Source organism: Oryzias latipes, chromosome 23 (assembly GCF_002234675.1).
Source record: "Oryzias latipes chromosome 23, ASM223467v1".
NCBI classification, from domain to species: domain Eukaryota; kingdom Metazoa; phylum Chordata; class Actinopteri; order Beloniformes; family Adrianichthyidae; genus Oryzias; species Oryzias latipes.
In genome coordinates this window covers 5102081-5115477 of record NC_019881.2, presented here as the reverse complement: position 1 = coordinate 5115477, position 13397 = coordinate 5102081, and the positions used below count along the sequence as shown (strand labels likewise).

The 13397-nt window shown below is 37.6% G+C and overlaps 1 protein-coding gene across 1 annotated transcript in view; it reads left to right on the top strand.

Annotated features, from left to right (window-relative positions):
* Positions 1-13085: 13085 nt before the first annotated feature.
* mdfic (MyoD family inhibitor domain containing) overlaps positions 13086-13397 on the top strand; it is a 53570-nt gene continuing 53258 nt past the window's right edge. Inside the window, exon 1 of the mRNA XM_020714194.2 lies at positions 13086-13247. The gene's annotated coding sequence lies outside the window, so the exon portion shown is untranslated. The remainder of the gene's footprint in view (positions 13248-13397) is intronic.

Sequence of the window (13397 nt, the reverse complement as noted above, 5' to 3'; positions counted from 1 at the left end):
CAGCTGCATCCAACTTTTAAAGAATAGATAAAGCAAAATAAAAAGACAACTATCAGAAAACTGGTATTTTCTAAATATAATATAACCGTGAATCCATCGTTATTATTGTGAGATTGTGTGAAACATTCCAGTCAGTCGCCTCATATAATGCAGAGCGACTTGGTACGTGGGAACAATAAATGTCCATAAATTCATTCGTTGGAAGGACTCTTGGCTTCTCTGTAAACAGCAGCTTTATGTGTCTTTGACGACGAAGGATTTTCTTCAGTTTTTTGTTTTGTTTGGCGTTTGTTAACTTTTTAGCTTTGGACTTAAAACTCAGCTAGCGCTCCGAGCGAGCATGCAGCTGCTTATTGTCGTGCAACGTGGCAAGACATAAAGCCGCGGTAAACTGAATCCGGTAGCTTTCCAAACTAAAATTCCTTCCAAATCAGAAAATTAAAAAAGCGGAAAGAATCAAAGTTTGCGAATGCATATTTTTCCAGACCCTAATATAACGGAAACCGGCAGTACGTCGAAAAACGACGAGTTGGGGACACCCAAAACTTCAAAAGTGACGCAGAGGGAGCCCCGAAAATTCGAGTTTTTAGTTTTTTTATCAGCATAACCCAGTATCTGATATCCAACCGCTAGTTAGTGACCTCTGGAGTCACGGTATGTCATAGAGCGCCGCTGGTGACAGCTCAGTTGTTAGAAGGTTACGTCTTTTACTGAAGACATTTTTTTGTTGTTGAATTTAATAGCTTTGTCTTTGATCAAATGGAGGATTCTGTCTCGGAGAAAAGCGGCTTTGTGTCGTCACGTTTTAAAGTTGCTTTTTCTTTCCTTTTCCAGAATCAGCTGTTTTTCATTGATCGTGTTAACAGTCGTTGCGATAAGTCCAAGAGCGAGTCTTAATTTGCCATCGTCTGCGATGTCTCCAGTTTTTAACAATGACGTTTTGTTTTTAATGTGGCACATTATAAGCTTTTCCAATAGAATGATTGCTCTCAAATGATTTTTTTTTCCACTTGTGAAGTGTTAAATCATGAATCTATATTATTAGTCATTGTAGAAAAGTTTTCCAGTTCAGAATTTTAGTTTTGCTAAGAGTCAGTGAGCACCCCCCCCCACAACCGCCTTCCTCTCACGTGACCCCATTTGATACCTCTTGGCACGCCAAGTAAGAGACCAATTATCACGGAAAGGCACAGGTGTTGCCGCAAAGGAAGAAGTTCAGATGTTGTGCCGCGCTCGACCCGAAAAAGCTCTGTTGTTTAAAGCCTTCTCCACCACAGATGGGATCAAACAAGGATAAATATTTCAAACACTTTGGAAATACAGCGAGAGGCGTTGGGAGCAGGGAGGACCCGTGCGGAAGATCCGCCGGCTTTTTTCTTCTGAGCAAGAACATTTCCAATGTTTAATTTAGATTGGACACCAGCAGAAGAAGGCAAGAGGCTGCCAACATTTGGAAATCAAACACAATGGGAAAAGTGGACTCATAGACCAATTATTTAGTGTTATCCTATGTTTGTCAGGTTTTTCATTAATTTAGATTATGTCTGTGAGGATTCTCAGAATTGTTCCATTGCAGGAAAAAGTTATATAAAAACAAAAGGTCATCTGGACCTCATTTTTGCTAAAGATTTTTCGCCTCTAGTCCAAGAAGCTGATTTTAAGAGAGATCATTTAGGAATGTGACAACACCTTATCATGAAATTGAAGGGCTGATATCATACAAAATCAACTTTCTGAGCTTTTAAGGGTATTATAATGTTGATTCCTCATGAAAAATAACCCTAAAGTGGTGTTTTGATCCATTCACATATCTCTGCTGATTATTCCTCTAAAAACATGCGCCCTGAGCGCCAGCCCCTCCCCATCCACCAAAACGAGTGGGTTCACACATTGTTCCGTATGAAAGTGAGGAACAGCCCCTTCCAGGAAGAGTCTGCGCTGCCAGCACCGCCCTCAGGCTAACACACACACCCACTTTCTCCGTGGAATGATCGGCTAAAGCTCCTTAAATGCACAATGTGCACATCCACGTTTGCAAAAGTTTGGATGTTGTTGTGGGTGAAACGCAGACACGCTGCCGAGGCCTCGTCTTACTTCCGGTAGTGAAATGAGCTGTGAAATGTTTTTAAAAAATTGTTCTTTAGTTTGCTAAAGCTAATATATTATCATATTTATAGCTATTGTTTACTATAAAAGGCTTAAGAAAAGGAAGCTATAGGCATTTTAAAGAAACCCAGAAGAACAAAAAAGTTGCAGTTTCTCAAATGACCACTAGAGGCTGGTTGCCAGAGAGGCCAATTTTACCTCCCAGTCAAAGTACAGCTCTGCACCACATTCAAGCTTCCCTACGTTCTGACATCAAAAGCATTTGGGATATTTATTGCTTTAGTTTTAAAAGCTTAAAAAAGAGGGATTTTTTTTGTCAATCAGTTTTTACATTCTATTAGTGTTTCATTTCTTTTTGATTGCCATGGGGGCAAAACCATGGGTTGACTCAGTGCAGCCTCATTCTGTGAAAATTCCCTCACTACTTTGACCCCTAAAAGACTATAAGGCGGGTGGGGGTGGGGGGGGACTCTTTGACTTGTGGATCACAAATGGTTCTAAAATGTAATAGAGAAGAATAGAGAATAGAAAGAAATTACATGGAATCTGGGTTAAGACTCACACATATATTTATTATTTAATACATTTTTGTGTATCTTTTAAAACAGAACACTTTGGAGTTTTTATTTTAAAATTTGTGGCTTTTGTTCTCATTTAGTGCAAATTGCACCGATGGGTTGATGTCCTTCTAGGACAAATGCAAATTTAGAGAAATGCTGTGTTCATGTGGTGCTGGAATGATTGGAAAAATGACCGTCTTACTCCGAAAGCACACATGAATGTTGGCAAAACAAAAAATCTTCCAACGCCACATCAATGGAGAATAACTTTCTGCACCTTAAAGGTCAATTTATTTGTAGTGAACCAGAATTACAGGGAAAATCGAACAATAACAAGGAACATCAGTTCATCTTTCCAGTTTGGCGGGCCACATTAAATAGTTTAACGGGCCACATGTGGCCCCCCCCGGGCTGTAGTTCCCCCCCTGCTATAAAATGCCATACAGCCCCCTGCTTTCAGTGGTGTGTTTCAACGATTGTCTGCACTCTCTATACTTTAAACCTTCGTATTTGTCCTAATTTAGCCAACTATTAACATTTTTGTTGGAAAAACCTCAGAAATCCAGTTTTTTGTTCTACTTGCCAGTCTCTTGTGGACATATGACACTTAGAGAGTTACCACTGGCATCTGATTCTCAAGTCATTTAGAGAAAATATGTCTGGATAAAAGTGGAAACTTGCACTGCAAGAACAGAATCTGAAGAAAGTAAAAAGAGCCTTTTCTTTTCTATAAGAAATAAAATCTAAACAAAAAACTATTTTAATTGCAACAATATTTTAGGTTAAGAACACCAGGTGTGTTACATGTATTTAGCGCATTTTTGAATGCGGGTGTAGCGAAAGCTGTTCACACTGGGCAAGCAGGGAGGGGCTTCTTCTTTTGTTCTTTTTCGACTGTTTACTGGCTCATGTCCGCCACCTACAGGTGGAAGAGTCTAAGTACAAAATGTCGTAAATGGAAGACTTGCTGTTATATAATTCTGGTCAGACTCAAACCGCATTTATTCATTTCTCTGTGACCTGAAAAGGAAACCATCCATACGTCACTCCCAAATCCAAATTCCACATTGGTCAAAGTGTTCGACCCAGATTAACCTTCACCAGGCGTTCGATGGCAGAGCATTTCGTACATTAGAGCCTAATTTCTTAAAATAGGAATTCTTGGTAAGACCATTTTACTTGCCCCCATCGGCAGATTTTTTTGCTTATTTAAAGAAACTTTTATTCATTTTAAGTTTTTGACGTATTTCTATGGGGCATGTTTTTCCAGTGTGCTAAGGAACCAACAGAACCAAAGTCAAATTGTTATAGAAATCGGCTTTCGGTCATGGAAGCTGCACCAGATGGCAGCCACATGTCTCTCAGAGGTCTCTTGAATTTTAGACTCAGGTCAAAGAGCAGCTCTGCTTACATCAGTTTATTCCAACTCCGCCAGTGTCTTTTGCGCTCAGTCTCTTCCTTTCTTCTCTTTTCTGCTTCCTCTTCATGAAAGTTAAATATCCCTCAGCAACAGACTGCAGGAAACGGCAACACCGCCGTTTCTTTTGTCCTCTTTCCGTTCGAGCGCACTGTTTTTGGGCACGTTTGAAGCATTTTGAAGCCATATCACAGATGACATGTTTTGTGCATATTTTCAAACAGTTCCCTTTTGTAATGCAAATGGCCGTGACTCTGTCAATAAGTGAAACGGCAGACGCTTGCTGCATGGATAGCCTGAAACTTCAGAGCTGCAGACTTCTGACTGCTGTGAAGGATTGTAATGTTAACTGCTTGTGATGGGGGGGTTGTTTTAGGGCTTCACTGACTCGAATGAACCACACATCATTTACAAATAGACTCACACACATCTTGCGGGTTCGCACATTTGTGCTCCACTGCTTCACAACTCCACTACGAGCTTGCGCACACACATGCACACACACGCTGTGCTTCCAGGCTTTTCCGTACCCCCAAAGAACCTGCAGCACATCTGTCTCCAATGCGCCTCCTCCTCCTCTGACCGGCGCTCCTGGTCTGCTCCCCTAACCATGGCCAGGTGTTTGCCCATAGCCACACGGCTCTTCATCTCCAAGCCTCCAGACCCGTGCTGATGCAATTTGCTCTCTCCGCTGATCCGTGAAAACAGAGAAGAAAAGGGAGAAAGCAGAGAAAAAACAGAGTTACTGTCTGAGTTGGAAACGCAGAAAGGAGCTGGGATCCTGTGACATGCATACTTCACATGCGTGCACAGGTTATTTTATTTTTTTATGGAAGGTGAAAAGTCGGGCCCTTTGTGTGTTTACAAGAAGTTTAGGCGTGAATAGGGTGCAATATGTGTCGAGGCTAGCAGGGATTTAGCGTTTTTTCCCCCATAGATGAGTGTGTTATAAGAGAACGGCGTTCTTCAACTACATATTTATCCTATTTATGTATTTAAATATATTTATAAGGGGGGTTAAACCCATGGGGAAAAGTAGATTACATTTTCCTAATAACATGCAAATGGGCTCTAATATTGTGTTCATCTTGAAACTCGTACCGGAGAGATCTGTGTTGTGATGGGAAATTCTGGTTTGTGTGTCAGGAGAAAAGTTCAAGTGTCAAATTATTAAAAAGGAAAGATTTTAAAAATGGTATATTGAAAGTACCAAATCAGATGAAGAAGTTCCATCTGAACAATACAGTAAAAACACTTTGTTAAGAAACATGGTAGGGATTATTTATTTGTTTGTTCATTTTTATTCTTTTAGTCATTCATTCATGTATTTATTTATTCATTTGGTTGTCTGCATTTTTTTTAATTAAATTTTTCACTCATTTGTTTATTTTTATTTTTTTTTATTAATTAATTTTTTTGTTTGTTTGTCTTTTTATTATTTTATTTTATTCAGTCTTTCAGTCATTTATTCAATCGTGTCTTTATATTTTTACTTGCTTGTTTTTGTTTGTGTATAGTCATTTATTTATCCATTCATTTAATTTGCTTATCATTTATTCATTTATTTGTTTTATGTTTCTTATTTATTCTTTTAGTCATTCCTTTTATTGGGTTTTTATTTATTTGTTTGTTTGTTTGTTTATACATTTTTGCCATCAGGCCAATGCCCATTAATAGGTGACTATACCCACTGAAATCACAAAAATCAACACATTTTTCAATAAACATCATGATAAAATATAAAAACTGAGAAATACATTGTTTTTAGGGTTTCACAAACCTTTGTTGAAAGATAAGATTTAAAAATGCAGGAGTCACCAGTCAGAAAGAAAGTCAAGGAAGGAGAGGAAGAAGTAAAAGCATTTGCCAAAATACAACCACGCTGAAATCACTGTTCAAACACAAGCAAATGGCAAAAAAACAGCTTCACCTGTCGACCGCTGAGACACATGCAGTCCAACATAGTCTAGCAGAAGCGAAGAGTCAATCTTGCCATTATGTTCAAATTGAACACACTGTGATTCTAGTGTGGGGACCTTTAAAAATGTTCAAGCTTTTGGTTGTCAGTGGTCCTGAACCTGTTTCAGCCACGGACCGCAACATAAATCCCCCGTTTGAGCAACTTTATTAGCAGCAACCTGAATATTATGCATTGTTATTATTGTGGTACCATAAATCCTTGTTTGGAGTAAAACTTCTTGGATTTGTCTGTCAAATGCAGCTGTCTTTTATTTTGAAGTCTCTTTTCTGCAAAAAGAATCCGAGTGGTAAAAATGTCTTCGTTTTTGTTAACTCTGCTTGCATAGGGGTCTCAATTTATTCTTTTTTAGAAAGTATCGAATGTATTTTTTCGACATGTGACCGAGCGACTTCACGAGTTGGATGTGGTGGAGAGAATCCAGTAGTTTTTCAAAATAAAACTTCCTTCCGAATCAGATTGTAAAATTTAAATGACAAAAGTGTAGGTTGTGGAACTACATTTTCCTCAGGCGTTGGGGGACTACTAATGTAGATGACGTGCATGCTCCTTGTTTTAATATGCTCATTATATAGTGAGGCTACATATATGAAGCAGAAAATAATAAACAATCCATCTTATTTTTAGATGAGTTGCATTGAATCAAAATGCCCCAAGAGAAAAAAAAAATGATTCTCTTCAATACATTCCTGTAATCACTTTAGTAAAGCGATGCATGCAAAATTGGAACGTTCCAGTATTGTTGTGTATCACACTCAGGTAGCTTCATTCTTTCTAACCATGACTGGAAATTCTCGGATGTTTTCTTCTGCAAATAAACGAACTCCTCAAGCATATCCTATTTATTTCATTATGAAACAAACGACAACAGCAGTTCAATGAGCACAGATTGCAACACTTAGCTGAGATACCCTTGAGTTTGAAATCAAGTGTTAGATTAAATTAATATTTCCTCCCTGTGCGGTTTTGCCTGTGGCTCAGCAATGAGACGGCATTTCTATCAAATTAGAGAATCAGAGGGATGAAAACTCCTGCCGTCACGGATTTAATTATTGTAAACACAATAAAGAGCAGAATTGTTTTTGACAGCTGCAACACAGGATGAGCTGTATGGAGTTTAAATATTACTGTGTACATCAGTGTGTTTGTTCTAACGTCAACATTTTTGGGTTATTTTAGAACATAAATTCAGGCTTTTTCGTAGTTGAAAGATGCTCATTAACATTTTATTATAGAATTACGAATATCCTTAAGAATAGAAAATCGTCTAATATTCATTAATGGAAGACTTGGTATATTTGTATTAATATTCCATTCATCTGTTTTGGCAGTAAGTATTAACAATGTAAAGATAGAAGTTTCAAACAGCTTCTAACCCTAAAGAAAGATGGAGATATTGACTCTGTACAACCATAATTATGGAAGAGGATGAGCACTATGGAGAAAAAAGGGTTCTCAGTAATTCAAACCATTTTTTTCGTAACCCTTGTGCTATCCTAGGCACTTTAACATTGGGAGTTGGGTCATCTAGACCCACTAGACAGTGCTCTGAACCTTTTTTCTTCAATGATTTGTGATCTTCACTGGTGTCCATGGATTACATGAAATCTTTCCACCTTTATCCACCTTTGTCATGGTAGGGAGAACACGTCAATGTAAGGGGGGGGTCCTCTAAGATAGCACAAGGGTTAACCCTTGTGCTTTCTTAGAGGACCTTAGATGATCTTAGATGAGATACCTTTTATTTAAATAATACTTACTGACTTATTCACAGATTTCTTGATCACTTTAGTCTTGGAGTTCTGAATTTTATCTCTGAAATCTGACTTTGGTCTCAGAAAGCTGACTTTAATCCTAAAATTTTTATTTGTATCTTAGATTTTATTTTAAAAATTTTAGGAATTTTTGTCCTTGATCCAATATTTTTAGTTTAATAATGGGATCTGATTGAAGAATTCTGACTTAGATCTCAGATTTCTGACTTTGATGTTAGATTATGACTTTGATCTCAAAATGCTGACTTTGATCTTAGTTAGTCTTAATATGTATTTTTTTATCTTCGATTTTTTATTTTGTTTGAGAATTCTCACTCTGATCCAATATACTTGGTGTTATACTGGAATTTTGACAAATTTAAGAACTCTGACTTTAATCCTAAAAATCTGACTTTGATCTCAATATTCCTACTTTGTCTAAGAATTTTTCATTTACTCAGGAAATTCTAACCTTGATCCAAAATTCTTAATTTAATATTGACTAACTGCAAAATTCTGTCAATCTCAAAATTTTGAGATTCTTTCTGTTATCCTAGAACTTAATATTTAATCAGAGAATTCTGACATGGACCAAATATTCTTTCTTTAATCATGGACTTTAATTGGAAAATTTTTGACTTTAATCGCTTAATTTGACTTTGATCTCAGAGTTTTTAATTTGATCAGAAAAACCTGACATTTTTTTGTTAAATGGTAGAAATTTAACTTTTTGTTTTTTTTTAATTTTTTACCTTTTTCTCAGAATTTGTACTTTTCTGCAAAATTAGCAGATTTAGTTGAAACTAACTGCACAGCAACACCTTTATTATCTTTTATCTTGCTCTATAGGTGTAAAAAGAAATAGTTTGGTTCCCACTCAGGCATCTAGCTTAAAGGCTATCATTGATTAGCATCTCATGATCTTCTGATATATTTATGAGAGATTTATTGGTTGATTGTGTGATTGCTCCCGGTCATTTTTATTTATTTAATTATCAACAGTTTGGGACTCCGATCTGTAAGCTCTGTGACAGAGGTGGAAGTAAAATTTAGTGTAATTACAATTTCAAAATTGAGCTTTATTTATCTGCTTTTATTATAATTTGGACATAAAAAAGTAAAAAATAAAGCATTTGAATAAATGTAAAAAAAAACACAAAGACCAAACTTCCCATCAATAAATAATTGAGTTGTATTAAGTTCAGTTATGTAATTTCAGCTAAACTAAGGACACTATTCTTTTTTCCCGTATTTCTACTAAGTTGAAAATGTTCAAATAGGCGGTCAACATCTTTGTTGAAATCTTTGATCCAAAGAATTATTAATTAGCTTTATTCTATTTTTGTGTTGGCTCTTAAAAAGGAATGGATGGCTTTAGCCAGCCTCTTCAGCATGTCCGGCTTTAATTAATTGTCAGCGCCATCGTTGCAGTTCAGCCGATTGGTTAGCTCAACATTTACTGTACTCCTCTCTCCAAATCTCCTCTTCTCCAGCAACGCTGACATTTGGAGAATTCTTGATTAACATAATTAGACAACTTTGATAGGAGATTTAGAAAATCCCTCTTTTCTTCCATCCTGACTTGTTTCCATGCACGTCATGCAATATTCACATTAATTCTTTGAGTCCATGGATTAGTTATGACATTTATAGGGATATATTTATCCACAAGTTACATAGAAACTACCCGCGATGTAAGTGTTTACTGTACAGATCATACCGCATCACCAGACCTTATTTTTGACCTTATTTTCACTACATTTTTGATCTTTTTCTACTTTAGCTGCGAGTGTGTAATAATATAATAACAAGCTGTGGAGCCAGAGTGTATTAAGTGACAGAGGGGGGAAAATGAAGAGTCACAGATACACTCTGGCACGGAGGGGCTCCAGCAGTTTATTGATTTTTCCAGCTGCTTTGCTCTCGTTGTTATCACGGGGCGCCGAGCGCTCCTCGCTGGACGGATGCGGCACCTCAGGCTGTGATGGGAGACGCCCCCAGCTCTCATAACGGGCCCTTTCCCACATCACGGGGCCAAGCATCTCATTCAAACCTATTCATGTCTCAATGGCATTGGAGATGTGTTTGAAAAAAATGGGCGTTGCCTGTGGTTTTTCAAAGAACAAAATGCAATTATTAGTATATTGTAGTTTTTAGGGCTATTTTGAAGGGTTGTGTATCTTTTCCTTTCATATGATTCAATACGTATCACGAGATGTGGTACCATTGTAGTAGTTTTAGGGGATGTCATCTGGACTTGGTTTTAAAGTTGGAAGACGTTTCACCTCTTATCCAAGAGGCTTTGTCAATTCTGAAATAGCTGGTCTAAGAGCTGGTATATATTGGCCTTAGACCAGCTATTTCAGAATTGACAAAGCCTCTTGGATAAGAGGTGAAACGTCTTCCAACTTTAAAACCAAGTCCAGATGACATCCCCTAAAACTACTACAATGGAACCAACCTGGATGAATGAGAGTCTTCATAGACAAGAGATGTGGTACACAAATAAATAAATAAAGCCACTGACTCTGGTGATTCGATACAATCCAGTTCTTTTTTCTAAATGGATACAACCTTGATGTTTATTATATATTAAAACTATTTAAAAATGCCTTTTTTTTCAACTACATTTTATTTTGGGTCATTTAGGGTTTTTTAGATTCTTTTGTTTTTAGCCGTGTTTCATATTAACTCATTGAATTGAAATATATACAAACTTATATATATATATATATGTATATATATATATGTATATATGTATATATATATATATATATATATATATATATATATATATATATATATATATATATATATATATATATATATTGGTGTTCACACTGCACTGCTACTACCTGGTACTAGCGAATGTCCTCCACCTACAGTTGGAAGAGGCTTGGTGTGAAATGTCAATGCGGTGGAAATGTCGCACATCTTGCTCCAGTCTTTTTCTTTCCCAGCTCTATTCCGATGAATGAAAGACTTGGTGTCATATACTTCTGGACACAAACTACCATTATTAATGTCTCGTCCACAATCAATTTTTCGGCACTTCTGTGAATTGAAGGTGGCGTAATCCATATAGTCGCCACCCAAATCTGAGTCTCTTACTGATCAGAGTTCAACCTGGTTTAACTTTCATTGCCTGTTCAATGGCCGCACTTTAAAAATCGTGTATAGGTAGAAACTTTTGTTGTTACGTGTGAATTGGAGAGTTTTGAACGTGGAACCCTGAAATCTGCATATACGCGTGTTTACATTGACTTTTCATTGAAATTGGTGGATTGAACGCACATTGCAGATGGCGGTGGGATTGTGGTTTTACAGACATCTATTGCTGGGATTCACCTTCAGCAAGCTTGTTGTTGGATGTCTTTTTGTTTGGATCACATGCACATAAAAAGACAAAGACCGTAGAGACGCAATAGGAAGAAGAACTGACAAAATTTGACAGAAACTGATTATTCACTTCCCGACCAATTTTATCCTTTTTTTCCCAACACAATCTTGTTCTTATCTGTGGTTTTCAACCATTGACTGTATATGAGAACTGGACCGAGTGTGACATCACCCATAGGACATGGCTTACTTCCAGTTCCAACAAAATATAGTCAATACAGTTGTCAATTTGCGACACGGACGCCGCCATGTTGGAATCAGACAGTAAGCAGTGATTGATCCGAGCCGGTCTGATTTATCGTCACCATGGCAACCACTCTCACCAATCAGGAGTGAGCTTGTTGAAAGTCCACACCCATACCGTTCGAAAGCGGGGTTTTGGAAGAATCTGTCAATCAAACGTTTCAAACATTTGATGTGAGTCCGCCTCTCTTCTACTTCATACTCAGTTTTCTAACTTGAACTACAGAAATATATAAAATAACTTAGAACTAGCAACTTTGAGGGGGGGGGCACTCAGTCCAGTTGTACTTTACAGTCAATAGTTTCCACTGATACTTCTGTTACTTTCAGTACTATTTTTTTTATGCATATCCTTTACGTTTCTACAAGTTTGTCAGTTTTCTCAATTGATAAGTCAGTTTATGGAAAACAGTAAGAAATCATTTTTAACTCCTTCATCAGGTTAGTGAAAATTCAAAAAGATAAAAATAAATAAAGCACTTTCACATATTGTGCCTGGAGTCTTATTTAGCTGAGGTCGGTGTGAAATGATGTCAAGGCTGCTGTTCACCTTTAGCTTTGGTTTGTCTTTAATTATTGCCAGGGAGGAACACACAGCCCAGCTCATCATCTGGATAAATATTTGACCGCTATTCCATAAATTGGCATGCGGTGGTGGTGGTGGTGGTGGTGGTGGTGTACGGGTGGAGGGGGGTTGTTTTAAGTACGCATTTCGTCCGAGTCAGACGTCGTGCACTGAGGATGCACGGTGAATTGGCTCTCTGCAGGTGACTGCAGCTTCTCTCTGCATGAGGTAAATTAAAACTCATATTTCTCCTCGCCAAAAATAAAAAAAGAGAGAGATTCTACACACTTCCTGAATTTGTCTTATTTAATTATAGCCTACGTCAAAGCATAATTTAGGACGCTTAGGCGGGGCATGCAATTAATCAAGTGCAGGGTGTTTGTGGACTGTGAAATCAGGGGTGTTAGAGAAGCAAAAAATTCCTTTTTTTTTTTGCATAAATATGAGAGCATTTTACTGCTTTGTTTTTGTGCTTTTAGGTGAAGAAAGTGAGTAAAATTTCATCTGCTTCCACACGGGGGGTTTTGCTAACAGGACTCAGGGGTATGTGCTGGTTAGGAAAGCTCAAAGCTGGACAACCGGGGTATGGGGCGTCACGCCTTAACAAATAAGGATCCCACTGTGATTTTTAGCCAGCGTTGCTTTAGCTCGGCTTATGGTTTATGTAAATGGAAAGAGGATCATAGAAATCCACGCAGTATTACTTTTTTTGATTATAGACAACAAAGGCTGCAAAGATGACATAAATCTGGAGATGTATGAATACTAATGATGGACACATTTATTTTTATTTTGAAGGAAGGTCATCTCGAAAATAACACATCAGTCCCGACAAACTTGTAACACGACCAATTGTCACAATATCCTGTTATAGCTGACTATTTCTGTAGGCTTTGGAGGCATGCAGATAATAGTAGCAGTTTGATAACTTACTGACACCTTGTCAAAGTGCTCTACGTGTTAGAGTGCTAAAGAAATCCAGAGGTTGCTAATAAGAGGAGGGTATGGAGCTGTCATGCCTGGGCTTGTCACATCAACTGTTATAAGTTTAGACCGCACACCATCGACGTATCGGTCCACCAGGGCGCTTTCACGCCAGGATAGTCCGGCGAACTCACCTTGATTGAGTGGGGAAAGGAGAAATATTTGAAACTGCTTTCTTTTACATGACATTCAAGAGAAATCCAAAGACGGAAACAGACCAAAACCTTCTGGAAAAAAAAATGTAAGTAGTTGCAACTCCTGAGAAAAGAGCTAACCAGAACGGAACCGGGAAGTCCTTCTAGTCTGAACTTTTTATTTATTAATAACCAGTTTTCTGGTTTTTAGTTTTTGGCTCAAGTTGTTGAGGGAGTATTGTTTTTAATGTCAGTTT